The 26,956-nt window shown below is 42.2% G+C and overlaps 1 pseudogene; it reads right to left on the minus strand.

The window, feature by feature from the left end:
• Window positions 3,478-3,633, minus strand: LOC106507836 (annotated as a pseudogene).

Consider the following 26,956-nt stretch of genomic DNA (forward strand, 5'->3'; position numbering starts at 1 on the left):
TTATCTGGTTAAAGGTTAAGCTCCTACTCTGACCTTTAGGCATTTGAGTTAGCTATGCATAGCATTCCAGAGAATCTTCACTGTGCTTCCGCAAATGGCATGCCTATTTGTGGCAACCCAGCTTGCCTAGGTTTGCACCTTGGTTCTCTTTGCTAATGCATATTCTGCTAATGACCACTCATAAACCACTTGGCCATGGGGTTCCTATTTCTCTTATCCCTTAGAGAACATATCATGCTTGTGCTAACGGCGTGCCAATCTGCACAGGTCCAGCGTGCCTAGACCGACACATTACGTCCTCATTCAGCTGACCCTATGAATAGCTTATGCCTTTAGGTCTTTGTTTTTAAGCTTAAGTCATTTACCAGCACTCGACTGTTTTCCAAGCAGGAAGATGGGATAAAGCAAAGCAGGAAGATGGGATAAATTAAAACAGGAAGATGAGTTAAAGTAAAACAGGAAGATGGGGTTTTTCAGCAAAGAGGCTAAGAAAATATTGTAGAGACATGTCTCATGACAGAGCTGCTTCTGGCAGAATATTTTTTGGCCACACCTGTGCCATGCAGAAGTTCTGGGCCAGGGATGGCACCACAGAAGTTACCCGAGCCACAACAGTGACAATATGAGAACCTGCTAGGTCACCGGGAACACCCGAAATTTCATTATAACCACTTCAGCACATCACTCTGCAAGTGGCCACCTATGAAATTAACAATGGCTTTGTTCTGCAGACCTCATCTTTAACACAGTGTTTAGTTTAAAGGAAGTTTACCTAGGCCTCAGAGGTGGAATATTCCTGCCTGGAGAATCACAGAAGACTTTTCTTAGTGAATTATGATATTTCATCCTTGCCTTTGCTGCCTGGTGATGAAGTAGGTCAGCAGTGGCTGGGCTTTCTGATCTGGACGTCGGTCTCAAGTTCTGTTTTGGACAGGGAGCAGAGATAATGTTGGGAGAGAGTGAGATTGTAGACTATAAAAATGACCTCGACCAAATTAATAACTACTTTTTACTTACTTATCTATTTATTTTTGGTCTTTTTGTCTTTTAGGGCAGCACCTATGGCATATGGAGGTTCCCAGGCTAGGGGTCCAATAGGAGCTGTAGTGGCCAGCCCACAGCCACAGCAACTCGGGGTCCAAGCCACATCTTCGACCTACACCACAACTCATGGCAACACTGGATCCTTAAGCCACTGAGTGAGGCCTGGGATCGAACCTGCATCCTCATGGATGCTAGTTGGGTTCACTAACTGCTGAGCCATGATGGGAACTCCAATAACTAGTTTTTAAAGCTGATGAATTTCTTCTCTGCCTCTGACTCTAGCATGCTTCTTTCCTACCTCACGCCCTGTCTCTCTCAGGGCTGATCACATCCTATGACATGTGTTCCTATGACATCCTATGATGCATCCTATGACATGCATTCAATTTCAATCCACCCATTCACCTCTCTTCTCTTCCAGTCAGTAGAGATTCCACTGCCTCAAATGGGAACCCCAGGAATATTATTCCCTGTGCAACATTCACTCCTACAAGCCCAGTGAGGCCCTGAAGGGCTTGGTGACCATGGGGGAGATCTGCCAAGACAAGGGCAGGTAGGAGACTTCCCATCTATGTGGGTTCCCATGGTCCCTGGCTGATTCTGGGAAGAAGCATGGAAATGAAGTCATGCTGCGGCTCATGAGGGACAGGAGAATAAAGCCTTTTGCCCCAAATGTGTTATTCTCTCTACACCCAGAGAGACTGAATGCATGTGAATTTCACATTGGGAACCAAAGTAGAAAAGGATTTTCTCAGCTTTCCTCTCTTAGCTACTCAGCTGGCAGAGCACTGGATGGTGACTTTGGTTTCCCTTTTATAAACTTTCAGTATGTGCCTTGCTATGCAGTTTGGTCCATGGCCCAGCAGCATAAGGTCACCTGGGAACCTAGAACATAAAGCCCCATCAGATTCAGAGTCCCAAATGATGTGTGTGCACTTTGGAGTCTGAGAAGCACTGGCTTATCGGGCACTGTTCTATCTGGTGCTCATAGTCTCCCTTCTGTCATGGGTGTTGTTTAGCAGAATTTGTGCAGGGAGGTGACATGACTTGTGTCCTGTCCCATAGCCAGAGGCAGGATCTGACCCCAGATCAAGCACATTCCACAGCATAAGCTTGTAATTGTGGAGTTTCACTGTCCTTGAAAGCTATTGTGTCTGCCCCTGTGCATGTGTGTGTGTGCCCATGCCAGTGTGTGTGTGTGTGTGTTTGTGTGAATATAGCAAATATGATTCTGAGATCATATTGATATTATATTTATTTTTAGTTGGTGGTAAATATTGACTTTTCCCATCAAGAGAATTCCCTGTAAGAAATGAGTTACATAAATGTACTCTGCCTTTCCAGTATTTATATACTGAGGTGAAGTTGTTCCTATGTTTGGTCACGAAGGCTCTTTGAGGTAGTACCAATGTAAATAGACACATTGACTGCCTGGTGTGATGGTAAAACAGAGCTAGTTAGTAACCAGCAGCAACTAACTGACATGTTCAAGCAGTTAGTGATTCTATCCTCCAGTTTCAGAAAGGTTTCAAGGAATAGATTCCTGTTCTTTCTAGTTTCATAATTGGTGATAATGGTATTAAAAGCCTGATAACCAGGCACCATAGGAAGTGACACAACCTAATGACCAGAAGGTGCAGAGAAACCAATGGGACAAGTCATAGCAAAGTTTCCATCTGTGTCCTTCCCACTTGCTAATGCTGGGGAGTCTCTGCATTAGGCTTGGTCATTGCCAGTCAATCAAATGGGCGTGAGGCCAGTTATGGATGAATGGGGTGAATGAACAGGTGCAGTCAAAGCAGACAGCTCTGAACACTAGGCTCCTGCCTACAAACACTGTTAAATGTTTAGAATGGAGGAGAAGTAACAGCATTTTTTTTTTCTTTTTTGGCTGCCCCTATGGCATATGGAGGTTCCTGAGCCAGGGATCAAATCTGAGCTGGAGCTGAGATCTACGCCACAGTTGCAGCAATGCCAGATCTTTAACTCACCATGCCACAGTGGGAACTCCAGTAATGGCATTTTAAATTACCTTGTTGAAGTGATACTTAATCTTAACTTTGAGAAATTTTCTGTGAACATAACATGAATCTCATCTCTGATTTCTTCAGGCCCTCGGAGAGGCGTATGCCATATGGAGATTTCCACCAAGGAGGAAAAGGCTGACAGACTGAATCTCCACTGTCAGCAACTCCTCCAGATATGCCCAAGACTCAACGGAGTCATTCTCTCCCTTCTTTTCTTTTTCTATTTTTTAAGAGGTCTTTGCATATTTATTACTGAGGCAAAGTGCTATGCAGAAACACCAACACAAAGAGGACCCATTTCCTGATATACCCAACTGTGGCTGTGATGTTTTCAGTGTGATACGGTAAGATGCAAGTGACCACCACACAGAATAATTATGTGTGCCACCTCATGTATGAAGGGTCCTTATAGACCCAGGTTTGTTCTTCTCCAATGTCTTTTCTTGGAGTTGCGCCTTATTTTATTGCCGGTTTTCATTCAACTCCATTGGGGGATGGGACAATTCTGCTTTTGCTTCTTGGCCAGGAGTCACTTGATCCTGAAAGTCTTGTGAGAAGACATGACAAGGAGCTAATTCAACAGCACATAGGATGGCTGAGAAGAGAAGAGAGGAGGGAGATGGAAGGATGCATTTAGAAGGCCTCTTTTTTTTTTTTTAGGACCACACCCGAGGCTTATGGAAGTTCCCAGGCTAGGGGTCAAATCGGACCTACACCTGCCAGCCTATACACCACAGCAACTCAGGATCCAAGCCATGTCTGGGCCCTACACCACAGCTCACAGCAATGCCAGATCCCCAACCCACTGAATGAGGCCAAGGATCAAACCTGTATCTTCACCGATACCAGTCAGATTTGTTTCCACCGAGCTACAATGGAACTCCTCTCCCTTCTCTTTATCACAGACACAGTTAATTGAGGGGACTGTCCTTTCCCTGGTATGTGTCCTTGGAAGTTTTGTCATCAATGAATTGACCACGTATATATGAGATTTGTCCTGGGTTCTATCTTATAAATATTTTTTTGGCCCACTTGCCTCTTCTTGTGCTATTTCTACACTGTTTGGGGACTGTAGCTTCATAAGATGGTTTGAAGTCAGGAGGGAAGTTTCCTCCAACTGCTCTTCTCTTTTTACATGATCGCCTTAGCTGTCCAGAGCCCTTTATGGTTCCATACACATGTCATTGCTTGTACAAAGGTCATTGTTCAGCTTCATGTGAAAAATGCCATTGGAATTTTGGTAGAAATTGCATTGAATATGTCTCCTGTTTGGGGTATAATGGAAATTCAGTACTACTAATTCTTGCCATCCATAAGCAAGGGTTTCTTTCCACTTATTGTCTTCAATTTCTTCATCAATGTCTTAAAGTTTTCAGTGTGTTACTCCATTACATATTGGGTTAAATTTATTGCTAGGTATCTGGTACTTTTGATGTTACTGTAAATGGGATTGTTTTCTTGATTTCTCACTGTAATCATTAATTATTAATGTATAGAAACTGATTTCTGTGTACTGATTTTGTATCCTGCAACTTTAGTTAATTCATTTATTAGTTCTAACAGATTTTTGCTAATTTGATGGAGCCAAGTGGAATTAGAAATTCCACTGTTTCTCTGTCATCCAGGTCATCCACAACACCCACGACAGAGTGGCTACTAACAGAATCTTCTCACAGTGCCCCTTAAAATCCAGAGTGCCTTGGTGGCCTCGTGGTTGGGGACTCAGTGTTGCCACTGCTGTAGCTTGGCTTGCTGCTATGTCTCAGGTTCAATTCCTGACCTGGGAATTTCTGCATGCCCTGGGTGCAGCAACAAAACAGAATAAAATCCTATCAGAGTGAATTCCATCATCACTTTCAGGGAGCAGGATATAAGTAAAGCTTGGCATTTATATAAAGTTTCATGTCTTCTCTACTTTTCTGTTCTTTTATTGACATGATTGTTTTGAAAATTAATTTATTTTTCATTAATTTAAAATGTATAGAAAAATTTTAATAGCAGTACAAAGTACTCACAGTTGGCACTTCACACAAAACACTTCAGTGTGTTTTACACAAAATATGGACACACTCACAGGAAATAAGCACTTAGGTACCAAAAGAGGTTCATTATAGTTTCTTCTTCTTTAAAATTTTTTCCTTGTTGGTTGGATCCATGGCATGCAGTAGTTCCTGATATTGAACCCACACCATAGCAGTGACCATAGCCACAGCAGTGACATTATATCCTTAACCTGTTCAGCCACCAGGGAACACTCAGGATTTCTTATAATAATCCAATCCACAGATCCATTTCAACTTTCATCATTTGCTCCAACTCTGTGAAAATGCTTTTTTCATAGTGACCCAGTTTTCTCTTTTTTTTCTAGAATCCTGATTATTTCCCTCATATTCAAAACCTTGATAAATTTTTTTCACCCATGTTGTAGCACACACCAGTACTTCATTTTCCCCACTGTGATTAAAACACATAACATTTACCATCTAAACAATTTCATACATACAGTTCTGTGGCATACACTATATCTACATTGTTATAAAAATATCCTCACCATTTATCTCCTGATCTTTTTCATTTTCCCCAATTTAAACTGTGTGCATTAAACACTGACTCCTCTTAGCTCCTCACAACCATATTCTGTCTTTGAATCAGACTCATCTAGATACATATGTAAGTGGAATCATACAGACTCTTCTGTGACTGATTTATTTCATTCAGCATTGTAACTTCAAGGTTCATCAACTTTGTAGCATGTGTCAGAATTTCCTTAGTTTTCAAGGTTCAATAATATTTCCTTGTGCATATACACATTCTATTTATTTTTTTATCCATCAATGGACACTTTAGTTGCTTCCATCTTGTGTTATTGTGAATGATGCTACTATGAATATGAATATACAAATAACTGTTCTAGCCCCCGCTTCCAAATATTTTGAGTAAATATCCTGAATTGGAACTGATGGATCCTATGTTAACTCTGTGTTTAACTTTTTGAGGGTTGTTGTATTATTTTCACAGTGCTGTACCATTTTACTCTATTTGCTGATATGGAAGAATAATAAGGCAGTTCATGGATGTGCTGCATTTTCTTTATGTGTTCAACTGTTGATTGACATTTTAATTGTTTCTACCTTTTGGCTATTGTGAACAGTACTGCTATGAATATTTGTGTACAACTTTTTGTTTGAACATCTGTTTTTAATTCTTTGGTATTTATAAATAGAAGTGAAATTGTTGAACCTAACTGTACTGTACATTTATCTTTTGGAGAAATGTCAAAATACTGTGCATGTATGTTGCATCATTGTACATTTCCCCAAGCAATGATTAAAAGTTCCATTTGCTCTACATTGTTACCAGTATTCATTATTTTGTATTTTTCTTGACTAGAACAATTCTAGTGTTTTTGATGCAGTATGACACTAATTTGCATTTCCATCATGACTACTAATGTTTGACATCTTTTCATGCCTTTTTCAACCATTTGTATGTCTTTTCTGGAGAAGAGTCTGATAAAGTTCTTTGTGCATTTTAAAAATTAAATTCTTGGAATTCCCATTTTGGTTCATTGGGTTAAGAACCCGACATAGTTATCCATGAGGATGCAGGTTTGAACCCTGGCCTTGCTAAGTGGGTTAAGGATCTGGCCTTGCCCCAAGCTGCAGCCTAAGTTGCAGATGTGTCTTGGATCCAGCATTGCTGTGGCTGTGGTTTAGGTTTGCAGCTCTAATTTGACCCCCTAACCCAGGAAATTCCATATGCCATAATGGTGGATGTAAAAAGAAAAAATTAAAAAGAATAAGGATTAAGTTCTTTGTGTTTTTATGGATGAGTTACTTGATATGTTCTGGATAACCCTCTGATTAGGTATACAATGTGCAATCTTTTCCTCCATTCTGTGGTGTGTTTTTTCACTTTCTGGATAGCAGTTTGGTTGCAATAAAGTATTTAAGTTTGAGGAAATTCAATGTATCTATTTTTTTCTTTCATTACTTGTGCTTTGATGTAAAATCCGAGGAACCATTGCTAAATGCAAGGCCATGAAAGTTTGTTCCTATAGCTTATATGAGAGATTATAGAGTCATCCCTTGGTATTCACTATGCTAGGGTTAAGGGCTGCAGTCAGAGTCAGTGTCATGACTTAGGTGTCAGGTTTAGAGCCATGGTCAGGTTTAGAGTTAGGGTAGAGAGTGATGGTTAAACGGCTAGGGTCAGAGATTAGAATTGATGTGTCAAGATCGAGGGTCTAGGTACTGAGGCTCAGGATTACAGAGTAGTGGGTTAGACCTCCAGGTTTGGGTATTAAGACTAGCAATAGGTTGAAGCATAACCTGCCCTCACCTACCTTGTCCTTCTCCATCTCTCTGAGCCCTCCAGGAATGACAGGACTAGTCCAGGGTCACACATCACTCTGGGACTTGACCTGGATCATTGTTACTCTAAACCCCCTCCCCATGTCCTGGGCACAGTTGTGTGTACTATCTGTGTACCTTCTTTGACCAGGTGTTTATTCAGAGCTTTCCTTATTTTTAATGGAGTTATCTATGTTAGAGTTCTTTGTATATTTTGAAACAAATCCTTTGATACATAGGTGTTGGCAAACATTTTTCTCTGTTTGCAACTTGTCTTTTGTTTTGCTGTATAAGGCCTTTCACAGAGTAGAAATCATTAATTTTACAGAGTCCTTGGTATTCCATGTTTGTCTTTGTGGATTGCTTTTTTTTTTTTTTTTTTTTTTAATGGCTGTACCCTCTGCATATGGTTGTGAGCCACACGGGAAGTCCGACCCTCTGCATATGGAAGTTCCCAGGCCAGGGATTGAATTCAAGCCGCAGCTGTGACCTACACCACAGCTGTGGCAATGCCAGATCCTTCATCCCCTTCACCAGGCTGGATGCCAAATTCATGCCTCCACACTGACCTGAGCTACCGCAGTTGGATTCTTAACCATCCATGCCACAGCAAGAACTCAAGAACACAAGTGTTTTGTGTTAAAATTCAGAGGTCATCATCTACATGACAAATCCCAAGTTCCTGTTGATTTCTTTTTATGTCTTCTTTTATAATTTTGAGTCATTTTGCATTTAAAATTGGTCTGTGAATAATTTTGAATGAATTTGGTGTAAGTGGTAAAGTTTGTATCTACAGTTTATGTCATTCCATAAGGTTTCCAATTAATTGTTCCTTAACTGTTTTGGCGAAGTTATGGGATAGTTGGCTCCACTTTAGTTTGAATGCCCTATTTTAATGGATTCAGCAGTTCTGCCAGCAGGGATTTCTGTGTCCAGTGAACTATGAGGGAGGCACAAGCTGCACATCCTGCACTGACCACAGGGGGCGAGTCCGCCTCTCTGACCCACAGTGCATGGCCTTGGCTCTGCAAGCAGCTGAGGGGAGTTGTGTCTCCTTAGGCGCCCTCCAAGGCTTTAGCTGGGACAGCATCTCTGCTGACACTGCTCACTCTCCTTAGGGCTTACTGGGGTTTGGGCTTCAGGACAACATGGGGCTGTGTCCACACTGATAGGAACTGGTTTCCTGAAGACCTGGGTGATACCAGAGGAAAAGGTGAGGAATAAGGAGAAGCTTCCTGTGTGTGACTGACTGCTAATGGGGGGGGGGAGGGGCATCTTCAGAGGCTGCATGGAGAGCTTGCTGTGGAAAACTGGATTTTTAGTCAGTTTTGTGCATAGCACCATAGTCACTGTCCAGTGTCATTATGTGTTATGTGGTGTTCAGCTTTCCCAGCACTGTTTGTTTTAGAGACTGTCCTTCCCCTTGGTGTGTCCTAGGCCCCTTCATCATAAATTAACTGACCCCATCAGTATGGGTTTAATTATTGGCTTTCTGTCCTGTTCCTTTAGTCCATACACCTGTTTCTGAGGCAATTCTACACTGTTTTGGTGACTGTAGCTCTGCAATATAGTGTGAAGTCAGGGAGGGATATGCCTCCAGCCTCTTCTCCTTTCTCAGGGTCGCTTTGGCTCTTTGGGGTCATTTGTGGTTCCACACAAATAGGATTTGCTCTATTTCTGTGAAAAATATCTTTGGAATTTGGGGAGGGATGGCATTTACTGTGTAATTGCTTTGGGTAGAATGGGGATGTTAACAATATGAATTCTTCTTAAGCACAGGGTATCTTTCCATTTATTTACATCTTCTGCAATGTCTTAAAGTGTTCAGTGTGCAGGTAGTTCATGTCCTGGGTTAAATTTTTTCTTTGGTATTTTGTTATTTTTGATGCAGTTGTATACTGGATTTTTTTTTTTTTCCTCTAATGGCCCAAGATTAGTGTTTAGAAATGCAATTGATTTCTGTGTATTGATTTTGTAACTTTAGTGAATTCACTTATTATTTCTAATAGCTTTTTTCGTGGCATAATGTGGCAAATTGGAATTCAAAAATCCCACTTTTTCTACCACATCCAGGTCATCCACAACACAGAAGAAAGTGACCCCTAATGTAATCTTCTCATGGTACCTCTAAATTACATGTGGACTTTGGGTGAACTGGGTCTGGGAAAGACTTGGCTTCCATATGCAAGTTTGATGTTTTTTCTTCTTTTATGGCATGGTATTGACAGGGTGTTTTAAAAAGTAATTTACTTTTGGAGTTCCTGTTGTGGCTCAGTGGTTAATGAACACAACTAGTATCCATGAGGATGCGGGTTTGATCCCTGGCCTCGCTCAGTGGGTTAAGGATCCCGTGTTGCCATGAGCTGTGGTGCAGGTTTTAGATGCAGCTCTGACCCTGTGTTGCTGTGGCTGCGGTGTAGGCTGGTAGCTACAGGTCCTATTAGACCCCTAGCCTGGGAACTTCCATATGCCATGGGTGTGGACCTAAAAAGACAAAAAAGAAAAAAAAAAGTAATTTACTTTCCAGTCATTTTGAACATACAGAAAACTTTACATAAATAAAACAAGTCTTGTATCTTGTTACATATATTCCTCAATATTAATGTTGACATTATTTAAGATGGAATTGCTTTCATAAATCTTTTTCAGATTATTTATTGCTAGAGTATACATGTAAGAGATCTTTGTGAATCTATACTTTCTCATAACTTTGGTAATTTAGTTCACTAGCTCAAATAATTTTTGCTGACATAGCAAGGTTTATGTATAAGATGATGTGATCTGTGTTCTGTGCATAGATATGGTCTTAATTATCTCATTCACAAATGGATGCCTTTTCTTTCATTCCTCAAGACTCTGGGTAGAATTTCCAGTACACTGTTGAGTAACAGTGGTGAAGGCCAATTTCCTGGCCTCCTTCCAGATTTTAGGAGAAAATCTTAAGTCTTTAACATAGAGCATGATATTTCCTGTGTTTGTATATACTACTCTTTTATGTATTGAACAAATTTTCTTTTTTCCTAACTTCTTGAGGGTTTGTATTATGAAATAGTGCTGTTTTGATTATAGCTCTTTCTGCCATAATCTATATGATTATGTTTTTACTTCACACCTTTATTGTGGTTTAATACACTGCTTAGCTTCATATGTTGAACAACCTGAAATTTCTGGTGTAGAGATGCTTGCTTATGGCATTATCTGTTTACTATTCTGTTGCTTTAATGTTGCTCTTAATTTGTGGGGGATGCTTATATTCCTATTTATAAGATATACTGATGTAGTTTTCTCTTTTATGATTTATTTGCTAGGTGTTAATGGTTTGTAGAGTTAGCATTAGGGCTGGGACTGGTATGGGGGCTGGGGCTGGGTTATGATTTATGGTTATCCCTATGGTTTAAGTTTTATGGTTAAGGTTTATACTCTTAGCAGTTCCTAAAGACAGCTTGTTCCTGCCTGGCTGGATTCCACTGAGTGTTGTCCCAAAGCTCAAACCATGGCATATCCTGAGGAAACCAAGCTTCTATCAGCAGTGAGAGAAGCCAACTTCTTTCATGAGCCAAGTCCACCAGTAAAACCCACATCCACCTCAGGGGTCAAGGAGTCAGGCTTATTGAAGGGTAGGGGGTGGGGTTTTTTTTTGTTTTTGTTTTTTAGGGCCACACCCATGTCATATGAAAGTTACCAGGCTAAGGGTCAAATCAGAGCTGTAGCACCAACCATGGCCACAGCCATAGCAACATAGGATTCAAGCTATATCTGTTACCTACACCACAGCTCATGGCAACACTGGATCCCCAACCCACCAAGTAAGGCCAGGGATTGAACATGCATCCTCATAGATACTGGTCATATTTGTTTCTGCTGTGCTACAACAGGAATTCCTGGAGAGTGGGGGTGAGGAGGAGTCATTTTCCAAGGACCCAACAGAGGAAGAGTTTGCTGTGGAAAATTGTGGATTTTAATTAGTTTTGTGTGCCATGTTGATGGTGTCCAGTTTTCTCGGCACCATTTTTTGAGGGTACTGTCCTTTCCCTGTTTTGTGTTCTTAGTGCCTCTGTCATGAATTAACTGGTAACATACAAAAATGTGTTTATGTCTGTGCTCTCCATTCTGTTCCTCTGGCCCCTGTCCCTGTGTTTGTGCCAATACCACACTGTTTTGGTGACTATAGCTTCATAATGTAGTATGAAATCAGAAAAGGAGATGCCTCCAGCTGTGTTCAACTTCCCCATTATCACTCAGGCTATTCAGGATTCTTTGTTGTTTCATACAATTAGTAGGACTGTTTGTTCTGTTTCCTTGAAAAAAAGTCATCTGAATACTGGAGGGATTGCAATGAATGTGTACACTGCTTTTGTTGCTGAATTAAGCTGTATGGACCATCCATAGGACTTAATTCTACAACGGTTTTTGGTGAGCTAGCCAGGAGGGTAGGCTTCGATTCCCCCAGTCTACCTGGTAACTCAGCAAGAACTTCCTCACTGACCTAGGGTCAACAAACCTGGCTAAATAACTGGGAAGTTTGCCCAGTTCTTTTTTTTTTTTTTCCTGTCTTTTTAGGGCCATATCCATGGCATATGGAGGTTCCCTGGTTAGGGGTCAAATTGGAGCTATAGCCATTGGCCTATGCCACAGCTACAGCAACACAGGATCTGAGCTGTGTCTGTAACCTACACCACAGCTCATGGCGATGCCAGATCCTTAACCCACTGAGTGAGGCCAGGGATCAAACTTGCATCCTCATGGATGCTAGTCAGAATCATTTCTTCTGAGCCAGGATGGAAACTCCTGCCCTAACTCTTGCTCTCTGGACCAGTGAGGGCTACTGAATTCAGCCTGAGATTAAAAAGTAGCCAAGGGTTAGGTGAAGTGCTCCCCAGGTAAAGACAACTCTCCCATCCCAGTGTATCTATAACAAGGATGCTTGCTACATATTGGAGTAGTATACAGGGGATGACTGATAAAAGGACACACCCTCCTTCAGTCAATAAAGCTGATGTTGGTTGTAGGGGTTGGCTGGTTGAGGGCAAGGATCCTGGCCATCTGGTTGGAGCCAGACTTCTCTCAAGAAGGTAGTTGGTTGTCTAAATCAAGCCAGTTTTCTAGCAGTGGGTGAGATTGTACAATTAATCAGCTAGTTGAACCAGTTCCCATTAAGGGGACTAAAATGGAAGCTCTCTAGAGGCCATTGCATGGTAAAAACATCTCTATTTTTCTGTGTTTGTCATAAGTCCTAGTCTCCTTTCTTGAGAAGAGTAAAGCTTCAATCTCTGTTCTTGTGGTCTTGTTAGTTCTAATGCTCTTAGAAATCCTTGTTACAACTGTGGGCACAGGGCAGGCAATTAAAAGCTGATCATGTGCTCATTGACCAGGATAGATGAGCACTAGGCAACTGGCTGACTAGAAGCAAATTGTGTAAGTAGGCATACTGTAAAATGCTCACAGCTCCAACCTCTGCAGGATCTCCACCTTAAGGAGAAAGTAAAAATCCAAGAGCACATCTTTTGTGTTCATCTGTCTTATCCCAGTTTGCTATCACAGATCACTAGGGATCTTTCCTCAGTCACAAACCCTTAAAAAAACCTAGATTTTGCTGGATATCAGGAAAATCACTTTGCCTGCTTGGGAAAGAAGAAATGGATGCGTAAGTCATACAAAGTCTCTGAGTCCTTATAGCTGTGTATAAGGAATGGAACACATGCCAAATGGGCAGCTGGCCTCCCTGACCGATTACCTCTCACCGAACAGGGACAATCATTTTTGAGCAAATCTCCTTGACTGATGCAGAGGCTCTCTGGGCAATTTATTTGGTTAGAGAACCCTTATTTCCCACTCTGCCTTTACTCTATTTCCAGGGACTGCTTAGTGGAAGCATCCACCTACCTCTGCTATCTCCTACAGCCCCACAGTGGGCCTAGGAGTATTGAATCACTGACTTAAAGGTGACCTTATAACTAAAGTCCTCTTAGACAGCACTTCCCCTCCTATCCTCCACAAAGATTGGTTCATGTTTCAATTAGAATGCCTAGACCACTTGGTGTGGGCTAGATCTTATGTGATCTGCATTAACACCAACCCTAGGAGGATGCCATTGGGGAGCTGGAAACAAGCTAAAAATGAGGATCCCCAGGAGTTAACCAAGCCCCTATCCCAATGAAATCACCACTAGGTGCATCCTCCATGAGGAAAAATCACTGCCCACTAGCAAACAGCTTATTTTATTTTGCAACATCATGCGGTCCCTGTATAAACTGGAGAATGGGGAAAGCTGGATAACAAATGGCTCTCTATATCAGAATACCATTTTTACAATTGGACCTCTGTTGCCAGCATTTGAAGAAAATGGGATGAGGTCTTCTATGTCCAATTTTACATGATACTTTGCCAAAACATGGGCCTCTGCAAGAAATACAAGGATATATCTTTTAAAATTTATTTATTTATTTATTTTTTTGCTTTTTGATTTTTAGGGCTGCAGGTACAGCATATAGGAGTTCCCAGGCTAGGGGTCAAATTGAAGCTGTAGCTGCCAGCCTAAGCCACAGCCACAGCAACCCCTGGATCAGAACTGTGTGACCTACACCACAGCTCACGGCAATGGCAGATCCTTAACTCACTGAGCAAAATCAGGGATTGAACCTGCATCCTCACGGTACAAGTCAGATTTGTTTCCACTGAGCCACAATAGTAACTCTTGGTATTTCTAATATCTCTATTGGTACTAAAATCTCAGCCTGAGTATTCCCTTGACTTCCTCCTACTCGGCCTTCTGACTATTCTGGATTCCTCCACCCCTACCTCTCCTGGCTCCCTGATGCCTTCTACTCCCTTCAATTGACCTCCATCCAACCTGGTGCACTCACCCCCTCCCTGACTCTCCTACCTCCACCTCTTGGTGTGCCTCCTTCAGGGACCAGTCCAGTGCACCCTCATAGTGACAGTAGGTACCAGAGCTCTGGAATGAATAGGCTATTCCCCCTTTGAGAGTTCCTCAATGGAGAGGGCAGACCAACCACCACATATGTCCTCTTCTCTTTCTCACACCTATATAACTGGAAGGATTGATCCAAGGGATTGAAGGAAGAATCCAAAAGAGTCCTGAATTTAGTCCAGGGAATATTCCACATGCTTTTCCCACCTGGGTAGATGTCCAAAGCCTCCTGAATATCTCATTCTCTAGGGAAGAAAAGGCACTGATTATAATTAATGCAGGGGAAGAAGCTGATAGCACCAATCAAAATAATGCTGCCTTGAATCCAGACCATTCCTGACACAGACCCTAGGTGGGACCATGGAGAGGAAAACAACTGACAGCACCTCACACTTTTAAGGGGTTTCATTGTTAAGAGATTCCAATTGACTGGGAAGAAGCCTATAAATTGGAGTAGGGCTTTGGGAGCCATCCAGAGACTTAGGAAAAACCCCTCAGTCATCCTGGAATGCCTAAGGGAAGTGTATTCATGTGTACATGAAAGTGAACCTGGAGCCAGTGGAAGGGCAGGCCATTCTTAACTCCCATTTCACTTCCCAGAATACCCCAGACATTAGGAGAAAATAGGAAAAGTTGGAAATAGGGCCCACTATGCCCACTTCCTGGGGGTAGAATCAGGATTTTGAGTGTTCAACAACCAGAATCTGGAGGCAGATATGTCAAGGAAGATATATGAGCAGAACAAACTGCCAGTATTCTGTATTTAGTGATGCATGAATAAACCCTCCAGTAATGATGAGTCACCCTAGGTTTCAAAGATCACACCCACAGTGGAGAGAAAGGCTCAAAGCCAATCAATGTGAACACTATGGGAGGGCCACTAAAGGGGGGAATAACCCAACTGTCTCAGTAGGAAAATAAAGGAACACTTGCTCATCCTCAAAAGTTGCACATATGAAAGAAGTAGAACATAAAAGAAGAAGTAGACAGAAGGGGCCCAGGGGTTCCTTGGAGGAGCCTAGGCTGACCCTGACTGTGAGGGGGTTATTTTATCATTATTATTATTATTTTTTCATTTTTGGCCACCCTGTGGCATATGGAGTTCCTGGGCCAGGGATCAGATCCGAGCCACAGTCTCGACCTAAGCTGTAGCTGCAGCAACAATGGATGCTTAACCCACTGTGCTGGGTAGGAGATCAAACCTGCGTCCTAGAGCTCCCAAGACACCTCTGATGCCATTGCACCACAGCAAGAACTCCAGGGAATACAATTTTATAGAGCCCCTTGAGTGTGATTTTTAAGGGAGAATGTTATCTCATTCTTGTATGTACTGGAATACTTGACTCCCCTAATAGGAAGAGACTTACTATACAAATTGGGAGTTATGGAAGGAACCTACCTCAGCATAATAAAGGTTATGTATGACAAACCCACACAGAACATCATTCTTAATGGTGAAAAACTGAAAGCATTTCCTCTAACATCAGGAGGAGTATATCCACTCTCACCTCTTTTATTCAACATAGTTTTGGACATCCTAGCCTTTGACATCAGAGAAGGAAAAAATGGAAACTAATCCAAATTGGAAAAGAAGCAGCAAATCTGTCACTGTTTGGAGATGACATGATACTATACATAGAAAATCCTAAAGATGCTACCAGGAAACTACTGGAGTGCATCAATAAATTCAGTAAATTTGTAGGATACAAAATTAATACACAAATCTCTGGCATTCTTATACACTAAAAACGAATGACAAGAAAGAGAAATTAAAGAAACAATCCCATTTAGCACCATATCAAAAAGAATAAAATACCTAGGAATAAACTTACCTGACAGGTTCCCAGGAGAATGGTAGAAGCCTCCCTCCCTGGGATTGCGACCCTTAGAGTTGGACAGCAAGAGACAATGGTTTATGGGAAACAGCTGCTTGCAAACACTAACCACTTATAAAGATTAAGTGCCCCACCACCACCGTACGTCAGTTCCTGTTGCTGCATTTACCTGGTCATGAGACTCAGACCCCAACCATCTTCTCTCATTGTTCTAATTCTTCCCTTCCCCTATAATTTTGCCTGCCACAATCACTTGGTCGTGGGATTTGACTCCCCATCCCTTCCCCAAATTGTGTAACCTTCCTTTCATTGTCCTTGCCAAAAGTTCCCACAATAGACCCTCACTAGATTCCCACCACAACCCTTTATAAGACTAACTTCTCCTCACAGTTGGGGCTGATGTTATCTTGAGCTCAGCCCATATATTTCTGATACCTCAATAAACATCTTTTGCTTTACTTGACTTGGCCTCATGTATCCCTCCTTTGGTGAACCTAACATTATCTAAGAAGGCAAAATACCTGTACTCTGAAAACCATAACACTGATGAAAGAAATAAAAGGTGACCCAAACAGATGGAAAGATACACCATTTTGTTGAATGGAAGACTCAATATTCTCAAAATGACTCTACTATCGAAGGTAATATGCAAATTTGCTACAATGCTTGTCAAATTACCAATGACATTTTTCACAGTACCAGAACAAAAAACTTTAAAATTTGTATGGAAATGCAAAAGACCTTGAATAGCCAAAGCAATCCTGAGAAAGAAAAATGGAGCTGGAGGAATCATGGTCTCTGACTTCAGACTATACAACAAAGCTCTAGTAATTAAAACAGTACAATACTGGCACACACACACACACACACACACACACACACAAACACACACACAACAGACATATAGACCAATGGAACGGGATAGAAAGTACAGAAATAAACTCATGCACCTATGGTCAATTAATCTATAACAAAGGAGGTAAGAATATACAATAGAGAAAACACAGCATCTTCAATAACTAGTGCTAGGAAAATTGGACAGAAAATATAGAGGAATGAAGTGAGAACATTGTCTAACACCATGCATGAAAATAAATTCAAAATATATTAAAGAGCTAATGTAAGACCAGATACAATAAAAATCTTAGAGGAAAACATAGGCAGACTACTCTTGGACATATATATGAGCAATCTCTTTTTTGATCCACCTCCTCATAATGAAAACAAGAACAATAACAAAGGTGACCTAATTAAAATTAAAATGCTTTGTACAGCAAAGGAAACCATCAACAAAATGAAAAGACAATCCACAGAATAGGACAACATATCTGTGAACAAAGTAACCAAGGGATTGATCTCCAAAATATACAAATATCACATGCAACTCTATATCAAACAATCAATCCAATAAGAAAGGGCAAATCTGAATAGACATTTCTCCAAAGAAGACATACAGATGTCAAAAGGCACATGAAAAAATGCTCAGTGTCACTAATTATTAGGAAAATGCAAATAAAAACTAAATGAGATATTACCTCTCTTCAGTCAGAATGGCCTTCATCAAAAAGTCTACAAACAGTAGATGCTAGAGAGGGTGTGGAAAAAAGGGAACCCTATTACGCTGTTGCTGGGTATGTAATTTCTTACAATGGCTATGGAGTATGGTGTAGAGGTTCCTTAAAAAACTAAAAATAGAATAACCATATGATTCAGCATTCCCACTCCTGGGATTTTTCCCGGAGAAAAATATAATTCAAAAAGATACAAGCACCCTTGTGTTCACAGTAGCATTATTTACAATAGCCATGACATGGAAACAACCTAAATGTCTATGGACAGAGGATTGGATTAAGAAGATGTGGTACATATAGGGGTTCCCATCATAGCTCAGTGGTTAATGAATCTGACTAGGAACCATGAGGTTGTGGGTTTGATCCCTGGCCTCGCTCAGTTGGTTAAGGATCCAGTGTTGCCATGGGCTGCAGTAAAGTTCACAGACATGGCTCAGATCTGGCATTGCTGTGGCTGTGGTGTAGGATGGTGGCTACAGCTCCGATTTGACCCCTAGCCTGGGAACCTCCATATGCCACTGGTGCAGTCCTAAAAAAAGACCGAAAAAAAAAATGTGGTACATATATACAATGGAATACTACTCAGCCACGACAATAACAAAATAATGACATTTTCATAAAGATGGATATACTTAGAGATTTTCATACTAAGTAAAGTAAGTCAGGCAGAGAAAGACCAGTGGCATATATCACTTTTAAGTGGAATCTAATTTAAAAAATGATACAAATGAACATACTTACAAAACAGAAACACTCACAGATTTTGAAATCAAACTTATAGTTACCAATAAGGGAAATATGTGGGGGTATTGTAAATTCAGAGTTTTGGATTAACAAACATGCACTACTATATATAAAATAAACAACCAACAAGGACCTATTGTATAGCACAGAGAACTTTACTCAATATTCTGTAATAAGCTATATAGGAAAAGAATCTGAAAAAGAATAAAATATATGTATGACTGATTCACTTTGCTGTGCACCTGATATTAACCCCACACTGTAAATCAATTATATTTCTTTAAAAAATAAAATGACCCTGTTTTGAATCTCTCTATATATTGCTTCCATGTTGTCCAGTTACTATATTTTCACTAGCAATTGTATAACTCACTTCTTTTTGCAGGCTATAGGGTCGTAGCCTCTCTTGCTTCTGGTGACTGCTGCCTTGTGAGTGAAGTTAATACAGGGACTTGTTGCAGGCTTCCTGATAGAAGGGACTGGTGCCTGCCCACTGGTAGGAGGAGGTAAGTCTTGTTCCTCTGGTGGGTGGGACTTTGTCTCTGGAAGTGATTACCAGGCAGCAGGGTGCCTAGGAAGAATTTAGGTAGGCAGACTGCTGATGGGTGGGGCTGTGTTCCCACTCTTTTTGTTGTCTGGCCTGTGGCTTCTCAGCCCTAATGGGTGAAACCAGATTTTCCCAAAATGGCAGCCTCCAGGGGAGCTCATGGTGATTATTCTGGGATCTCTGCCTCCAAATGTCCTTGCCCCCACAGTGAGCCACAGATGCCCCCTGCTCTCCCAAAAGACACTCAAGGACACATAGGTAGGTCTGACCCAGAATCTTTTTTTTTCTTTTTAGGGCTGCATCTGTGGCATATGGAAGTTCCTGGGCTAGGGGTCAAATCAGAGTTGTAGCTGCTGGCCTAGGCAGCAGCCAAGCAACACTGGATCTGAGCAGTATCTGCAACCTATACCTTAGGTTGTGGCAACACTGGATCCTTAACCCACTGAACAAGGCCAGGGATCAAACCTGCATCCTTATGGACACTAGTTGGGTTCATAACCCACTGAGCCACAGTGGGTATTGACCCACAACAGGAACTCTTGACCCAGGTTCTTATGGAGTCTCTGCTTCACCCTGGGACTCAGTGCACATAAAAGACAGAGTGTACCCTCCAAAAGTGGAGTCTCTTTTTCCCCCAGTCCTGTGGAGCTCCTGCACATGTCCCATTGGCCTTCAATGTCAAATGCTCCAAGGCCCCCTCCTCCCAATACCAGACCCACAGGTGTGGGAACATGATGTGGGGCTCAGAACTATTCTTCCTGTGGGAGAGCATCTCCAGTCTGTGGTCCACCCACCCAGTGAGTATGGGATTGCTTATAGCACAAGAGCACCCCTCCTACCATCTTGATGTGGCTTCTTCTTTGTCTTTGGTTAGTATACCTTTTTTTTTGTCAGTTACCTGTCTATTTTGTTGATGATTCCAATACTGGAAAGATGTTACCAGAATCCGGGTTCTTATTCATGGAGCCAAAGAATGTGAACTTTGAGAACACAAAGGCCTCAAGCAAGCAAAAGTCTTTATTACTGGAAAGCAAATAGCTTCCAGTACAAACACTGGAGGGAGAGGAAGAGTTACCTTTTCCTAATTTTCTAAGGAGGTTTTATCTCTTAAAGACAGGGGTACCAATATGGGGTCCTGCTATTGATAGGTATGGAGGAGGCACAGGTAGTTGTAGAAGTCCCAGTAAAGGACCATAGTTAAAGAAGGAAACTTAGTGGATATAGGGAGATAACTAAGTTAATAACTGCTCAAGAAAGCCATCAGCACAAGGCAGACTTGCTTGACTAGTGGAGGCAAGAGAATTGCCTTGGGTCATTGGGTCAGGGATGGGATGAAGCCTGAATTCAGATTCAGACCAAGGGCAAGAGTTTGAGGACCACCCTTCTGCTGATTTGAATACACACCTTACTGGATACTAAGGAGGATCTACTACTCCCAGAAAGGAAGAGGTGGGATTTTCCAACCCTCACTCCCCTAGGATGATAAAACTGTAGCCCACTGGATCCTTGGTGCAGAGCTTCCCTCCATGCCCACTTGCAATCTCTCACAAGCATCCTATCCTACTAAATCTATTTCTTGCCTATTTGTCTCTCACTGAATTCCTTCTGTGGAGAGGCATAAAGAACCTGAATCTCAGTAAGTCCAGACACCAGGTGAGTGATTGTAATTTAAAACCATGGGTTTGAGTCCCAATCTGGGCTTAGGACAGGTTCAGGCCATCAGTGCTTCCAGTTTCACTATCAGTCTTTCTCCCTACTGGCCTTGCCCAGCACCTATATTGGGCCTCTTCCAATAGGGACTTTATAATTTTTTGGTCTTTTTGCTCTTTTTTCCCCTAGACTTTGAGTCCCCATTCTTTACATCTTTTGCTAACAGTCAAATGTATAGGTCAGGGATTAATGCCCACCTTGATGTAAAACAAATGTACTTTCAATAGTTAATCTTCAAACAAGCAAATTCTGTTTGTCTAGATTTGTTTTTACCAATCTTAAACCATGGATATTAATCAAGGAATATATCAAAGCCCATGTTCCTACACTAACTACCTGAATTATTATTCTGCCTCAATTGTTCAGCAGTTGGTTATAATTTTGGTATTTTCATGAGAGAAGTTAAGCTTAAGTCCTTCTACTCCACCATCTTCAGCAGACAGAATTCTCTAAGTCACTGGTTTGTTTGTTTGTTTATTTGTTTTTTGTATTTTAGGGCTGCACCCACAGCATATGGAGGTTTCCAGGCCATGGGTCTGATGGAAGCTGCCAGCCTACACCACAGCCACAGCAATGCCAGATCCGAGCCATGTCTGCAACCTATACCACAGCTCATGGCAATGCCAGATCCTTAACCCAGGGATCAAACAAACCCACAACCTCATGGTTCCTAGTCAGGTTTGTTCCCACTGTGCCACAATGGGAACTCCTCTAACTCACTTGTAAGAAACTTAATTTTGTACATTCTTTCTTTACACCCCTGCCCCCCACAGAAGTGCAATTTATATCAGAGACAAAAACCATACCATCAAAATACTTAAGATTCCCTTCCGTTCTGTAGCCATAATACTATGCCCTCTGCCAGGAATAATAGCCTGTCAACTTAAAAAAATGCACAACATAAAGTTGAGAATTGTTTTATTTGGGGCAAAATCAGGACTTAATTCTAGGGGACATTTTCAGGTGGCCACTCCTAGGAGGTGAGGGAGGAGCTAGGAGATATAGAGGTATAGAGGTATAGAGAGATATAGAGGTTTTTGCAACAAAGGGCAGGTAGCAGGAAAAAAAGGAGCCTGGGCTCACTGAAGTCATTCTTTTGATGTTCACCTCCTCTATGGGGCCAGAATCCTGAGTTTCCATAGCCTGTCAGGTTCTTGCCCTTGGAGGTGACTGCATTTGCAGATAACCATGACAACCTTTGTTTTATCCTTAACTACAGCTAGGGGCTGCAGAATTTCAGCTAGCTCTGAAATACTGCCCAAAGAGGAAAGGGGGATATCAGGATATGATAAAGGTGAGGGGGAGGTACATTTTACAAAATTTGCTGCAGGTCTCCTGAAGGTTACTCTTAGTCACAAGGAGCAGACATCACCATGAAGGATTCTCATGTTTTTCTAGTTCACAGGCCCAATTAATATTAAAGATTAATCCCTCCATAGTTCCTACTGTTAAGGCAGCTGCCCAGCAGCCCTGTGCCACAGCGTATCAGCTCTGGTGACAGCCCTGTGGCTGTAGTGTACCAGCTCCAGCAGCTCTGTGGCTGCAGTGTATCAGCTCTTTTACCCGGCGAGAAACCAAGCGAGCACTCAGAGAGTTGGAGAACTCAGGTTTATTACATCAGCGGGCTCAGAGGAGATAACTCTCTGGAGTCTGAGCCCCGAGGAAGGGTTTCACAAGGCTTTTATGGGCTACCTCTTCGGGGTCCATGCTTGGCTGGTCAGACCAGAGTGAGGTCAGGCAAGCTAGTAGATGCAGAAACAAGTTTACAGAAGTTGATGTGTGGGGAAGGGGTGGTTAGGGGCAGTTGGCTGAACTTTATTTAGTCATCATGGCCGGGGTCTCTCCTTTGTTCATTTCCTCCTACACTTCAGTACAGTGAACAGAGCTGGGAGGGGACCACTAGTCATAGCCAACATGTGACTTCGGCCACAATTGCCTGTGAACTGAAGTCTGGCACTTACCCTCAGCCTCTACATGGGTTAAATCATGAGCCGCTTCAGCTGCTGACCTGCAGCACCCCCCACCACCCACGCAGAGCTCATGGTGAAAATCAGGAGTGAAGCATTCTATGCTCTGGGAAAACTGGAAGAACAGGTCTTCATGTTGTGCCACGAAAGAACAGAGGCCACTCCAACTAAGAAGAAACAAATTAGGAATCTTTATCACTGGACAGGGAGGGCCACACATTGCCTAAAAGCGGCTTGAGTGTGAAACCCCAAACAAAGAAATGGACCATGTTTATAAAGGCAAACTTATATTCAGGTTGGGAGGGGGTGCACATGCATAAGTAGGGGTGCAAAAAAACCAAGTAGTGGTTAAAATACTTTAAATCTTAACTAGTGAGAGTGGTTAGGTTTACAATAATGATTTATAGTAAGGTTCATATCTTCTAACTCCAAGCAAGCAGCTTATGTCAGCACTAGAGAGGCAATTAGATGGGTAACCTTGTAGCATCTGCAGTCCCCCTTATCAGCTAACTTTGTTCTTCTAAGAAAAGGGGCTGTGGCTGGAGACTTAGGTACTGGGCTGATTGCTTTATGCTGGCCCTGTGAAATGTTAACAGGGCCCAGGCTTATGTCCTTCATTCGGATAGATATTTTTAGGAGAAGATTTTATGTGCCCAACTCTTACATCTCCTCATGTCTAGAAAAACACTAAAATCCTTCATGGTGATGTCTGCTCCTTGTGACCTTCAGGAGATTAGCAACAAACTTTTGCCAAATGTGTGTATGCTGCATGCACCTCCCCCTCACCTTTATCATATCCTGATATTCCCCCTTTCTTTCTGGGGCAACATTTCAGAGCTATCTGAAAAACTGCTGCTAGGGCTGTAGTTAAGGACAAAACAAAGAATGTCAGGGTCATCTGTGAATAAAGTCACCTCCAAGGGTGAGAGAGCCCGTGAGTCCTGCAGGCTGTGAAAACTCAGGATACTGGCCCTGATAGCTAAGGTCCATATCAAAGGAATAATTTCAGTGAGCCCAGGACTCTTTTGTTCCAGCTACCTCCTGTTTGCAAAAACTCCTGTATATCTTAGCTCCTCCCTCACTGTCTTAGAGCAGTTTTTCAGGGATACCAGTGATGCTGTCTCTCCAGGCTTAAGTCCTAATTTTGCCTCAAATAAAATTTAACTTTCAACTTTCAGGTTGTGCATTTTTAAAAGTCAAAGTCGACATACCCAAATAAAAACAAATACCCTTTAAGCAACAAAGCCTACTCGAGCAAGGGCTTCTTAGACTCTTCCAGACCCCTTGAAACAGTCCTATTATACTGGTAAGCAAAGGAGCCAAATGGGAAACACAGGCTAGTTCAGAACACCTGGGAGGTGGGGGGGGGCGGTTCCATAAAGCTATGCAAGAGATTCACACTGTGGCCCCAAATTCCTATACCCTATTCTCTACCTTAAACCCTTGAGAGGATCTGGTATTCAGTGTTAGTTTTAAAAGATGGCTTCTTTTGTGTGCCCTTAACCTCAGAATCTTAATACATTTTTGCATTTGAATAGCAGTTTCCCTGCCAGCAGAGAAAGGAACAATAGTGCTGGTTGGCTCTGCCCGAGATTTGAAAACATCCCTTGCCCTTTTCAGAAAGGTTTTTAGCTAAGGACCTTGGTCACCATCCCCATCAAGGAGCTTTCAGACCACAGTGTATTTAACCCCTTAAGTCACCTGGCTGAGAGAGGCTAGACAACTTGGCAGGAAACCATGCATCATGCAAACAGTAGGGTCCATGGGCAGATAAAGAAAATCAGGAACTTACAGATGGACAGGAAACCACACACTTTGGGGTGATAATGTTGCCCAAAGTTGGCCGTTATCCAATGGTGCTAAATACAAATGGTGACACAGAGTTTGGGTGGAGAAAAGAAATAGCTTCATTGCTTTGCCAGGCAAAGGAGGGTCACAGCAGGCTAATACCCTAAAGACTGTCCCCCCCTTTGGGAGAGATTAGGAGGTGGTTTTATAGTTTGGGGAGTAGAAAACAGGGCTGGTGGATAAGGATCAGGGTAGAAGCAAGCTTGCGTTGTTTCTCAAAGCTGGTGTTAAGTGCCCCTGGACTGGTTCTGGAGGTCCTCCTTTCCGGAATGAATACTTCATCAAGTAGTAGTCCCACAAAAGACAGTGTTATGTATATTCCTTGAGGAGGAACCAGGACCCTGCCCCAAGGCTGTACCATTGTCTCTTGACTGCCCCTCCCTTCCCTGATTAGCAACTGTTTGAATCTGCCCTTTGGAATTCAGGGAAGGTAAAGGAGGCTGAAGTTTTTTCCTTAAAAAATAAGAAATGGGGAGACACAGAAAAGTTGTGTGCCCAAGAGCCACACAGGACCTTAGCTCGGTTACCATAAGTGCCCTGGACACAGACAAAGAAAGGTGTAAAAGGGTGTGAATCTCCTTCTGAATGTAACCAGTTTCTCATTATGCCCTCATTATAATAAAACTGTAATAAAATTGGCTATGCACCTAAGAAGGACCCATCAAACATCAACACAATGACACTTCCAATAAAAGCTAAATAAGTAAGAAAATCCTTCCTCCCTTTGGGAAGATGGAGTTGGGATGAAAATTAAGGAATACCACCTCCAAACCCCACCTCCCCAGTAAATATCCCACCCATGCAATTGGATGCCCCTTATAACTGGTGTGCCAGGAAAAATGGAGGGCAGCTGCTGACCTCTCTGTCCACCTCTCTTTAAGAGGCATATTTCTCACTTAAATAAACACTCACTTTTCTTTCTCAATTTCCATCTCATTTCTGAATTCCTTTTGCAATGACATAAGAACCTAACCTTCAGGAACCCGGGTAGAAACAGGGTGCATAATAGAAAAGGGGCACAGGGCACTATCTCTGGAGAGGAAAGGATTGATTTGCCAGGTGGCACCCCTACTATGAGAAAGCAGCTGTGGGCATTCCTAGATCGTTGAGTTCTGCTGCACATGGATCCCCAATTTTGGATTAGTTTCTAAACCCTTGTACGAACAATTAAAAGGGAAGGCCACTGACCCTTTCTAGTGGACCCCTGATAGGGACCAGGCTTTCTTCAAACTGAAAAAACATCTCACGAGATCTCCCATTTTAGCTTTACCTGACCTGAGCCATCCCCTCCATCTCTATGTACAAGAGAAAGGAGGAACTACCTGGAGACACTTACACAAAAGCTGGGACCTCTCACTCAGGCTGTAGTCTTTTTTTTTTTTTTACTTTTTTAGGGCTGCACTCACAGAATATGGAGGTTCCCAAGCTAGGGGTCGCATCGGAGCTGTAGCTGCAGGCCTATGCCACAGCCACAGCATTGCAGGATCTGAGCCATGTCTGCAAACCTACAGCTTACAACAATGCTGGATACTTAACCCACTGAGTGAGGCCAGGGATCGAACCCGAAACTTCATGGTTCCTAGTAGGATTCATTTTTGCTGCGCCATGATTGGACTCCTGTATGTAGTCTACTTTTTAAAACAATGGGATCAAACTGCTAAAGCTTGTTCCCATCTCTGAGCCTGGAGGTGGGGCCACCAAGCAATGGGTAGCCTCTGCTGTTGCTCTGAAGCTGTCTATTGGCTCTGCCCACTGACAATAACTCAGAGCCCTTCCTTCTGCCTCCTGAACTCTCCATAAGGCTGCAGTGGCCTTGAGCACCTGACAGACTGGTTTCCTTCCTCCTTTTGCTTTAATAGCAATACAGTTTCTAAAAGAGGGTGATGTTTCTCTCTCATCATTTCCCAGGGCACTTTGTTCTTTTTGCCTAATACCACTACTTTAAATAAGTCAGCCAAACACACTGCAAGTCAGATAACTGGCTTTAAATTTATCAATTAATCAGCACCTTCCCACCCCCACCACCCCCAATTCATGAGGCAGGTTTTAATTCTCGTTTTTTCCTGCAAAGGGTAAACAACAGGTGAAGAAGTCTCAAAAGGAAAATGAATAAGGATCTCTGCAGAAAATGTTTGAGAGACTTCATAGCGTAAGGTAAAGACTGCCCAGCAAATTAATAACATCTTTTACACACTGCATGGAAGACCATCAGCCCAGATTTCTAGATAACAAATACAATGCAAGCTTGAGTATATTAAAAAATACTTCCCAAGACTCAAGCCAGGTATTTCTGATTCCAGAGGTGTGCCTCTGGTAAGTCAAATGACAGTCATACTCCAGAAATTTAGTCCAATTTTCTGACCATTGCCAAACATGTTCG

This window comes from Sus scrofa, chromosome 9 (genome assembly GCF_000003025.6).
Source record: "Sus scrofa isolate TJ Tabasco breed Duroc chromosome 9, Sscrofa11.1, whole genome shotgun sequence".
Classification (NCBI taxonomy): Eukaryota; Metazoa; Chordata; class Mammalia; order Artiodactyla; family Suidae; genus Sus; species Sus scrofa.